The following is a 2001-nucleotide window of genomic DNA, read 5'->3' as shown; positions in this document are numbered from 1 at the left end:
TTAAAAGGCATTATCGATTCGTCCGGGACGTCCATTTGCTGGAAGGTCTTCTAGTACAAAATGTTGGCCGAACTTCCCTGATCAACCAGCACCTTACTGACACTGTACCGAGCGGTAATAGCCGTTATGACCATGGGGTCGTCTTGGTTAGGATCCAGCGCATGGAAATCTTCGTCTGAGAATGTTATGGGGGGCATAGTCCTGCGTGCCAGGCCAATCCTGTTCACGCTGTGCAGGTTTCTCAAATGTCTCTTTCTTGCAGCTGAAGACGGTCCCCCCCCCCCCGCAAACCCTCCTGAAATAGTATTTATAACCCCTCTCAGAGGTCTTTCATCACTTCTGCCCGCCTCCTGCCGTTCGGTAGTGGGTGGATTTCGTCGCTCGGTCGGTTGACGGCTCCCCTGCCCCACCTGGCCTCTCCGAATATGAGCATTCCCCTTCTGAACAAATTCTCTTAAGTGTCCGGCCTGCACCAAACTCTCCAGTTTATCTTTTAACGTAACGCAATCCTCAGTAGAATGCCCCATGTTCTGATAGTACCGACAATGCTTGCTTTCATCCGCTCCTCGAGGAGTTGGAGATCATGCTACTGTCAACAAATTAGCCCTCAGGGCTTCTTCCAGTACCCTCACCCTCGGGGCATTCAACGGTGTATGGTGAACATACTGCTGAATTCTCTGAGCCTCGACCCCTCATCTTGCCCCCACCCTATGCTCCCCCTCGTTCGGTCGTTTATCCCCTCTTCTATCCTGTCCTGTCTTTATGACCGGGGCCCCCTCTTCGCCCTGATCACCCCGGTACGCTCTTCCCTCCTCTATTCGAATGAACCCAGTCAGTTTATGTCGTAACTCGTCCATTGACTGAGGTTCCTCCTCATATAAGTAATCAACAAAGGGTCCCGACCGCAAAGCAGTAGTGAGCGCACTTACTATCAGCCGCTGATCTGCATTTCGTACTTGCCGAGCGGTTCGATTGAAGCGCTCCATAAATCCCTTCAATGATTCGTCCCTGCCCTGCCTCATTCTGACCAAAGTCGTGTACGTCAAACCCCGACACCGATTTGACGCGTACTATTGATTGAACAGATGCCTCAAAGTAGCAAAACTATCAACACTCCGAGGTGGTAACGAATGGAACCAATCCAGAGCTTCATCCTTTAAGGACAGAGAAAATACTCTGCACCACACCAGTTCGTCAGAGGAATAGACCGCCATGGCATCCACAAACGATCGAAGGTGCTTTATCGGGTCGGACACACCTCCATACTTCTCAACCCACGGAAAAACCTTATTCTCCGGCATTGCTACCCCCATGACATTAGCAGTTAATGGATGGAGCCCTTCAGCCTGATCAAATTGATCTTCACCCTCCAGAGCATCTTCGAATGGCTGATTCTGCTCTACAAACTCCCTATGCCCATCTGGATTTCCCTGGTTGCGCCCAACATTATCTTCCCCTCTCCCCACCCCTCTACCTCGAGCACCTCTCCCCACCCCCTACCGTTCGGTCCTTCTCCCCGACCGACTCCTCTCCCACGACCACGTCCCCCAAATCCCACACCATCCACCCCTGCCACCTCCTCAACCGATAGCGGTCTACTAGCTTCCCCATCTCCTGAATGGACCGTATGCACATTTACCGACTGCGCTGAGAGTCCCCTTACCCCCATTTTCTCGCTCAGCCCGCAAAGCCGCTATTTCCGCCCTCATTTCCTGCATCTGCCTCTGCATCTCTTGTAGTACCTGTATCTGCAATTGCTCTGCCATTGTGTCCGTTTCTGGGTAACCTACAATTTCGTGCCCCACGGTGGGCGCCAAATGTTTCCGTATGTAGGATACGAAATCGTCTAGATGAACTCTCGCTCTTGCTCCCGATTGTCCAACTCGTCCTATCAGTTCGTGTCCTTGGATGCTAACCGGGGGGTCCTGCAAAGAGAACACTCCAACGCTCAAGTTAGACGGGAAATTGGTAAGCTGAGTGATTCTAAATTAGAAAAAGGTG

This window comes from Vigna radiata, unplaced genomic scaffold, assembly GCF_000741045.1.
Source record: "Vigna radiata var. radiata cultivar VC1973A unplaced genomic scaffold, Vradiata_ver6 scaffold_206, whole genome shotgun sequence".
NCBI lineage: Eukaryota > Viridiplantae > Streptophyta > Magnoliopsida > Fabales > Fabaceae > Vigna > Vigna radiata.
This window is presented reverse-complemented; position numbering follows the sequence as displayed.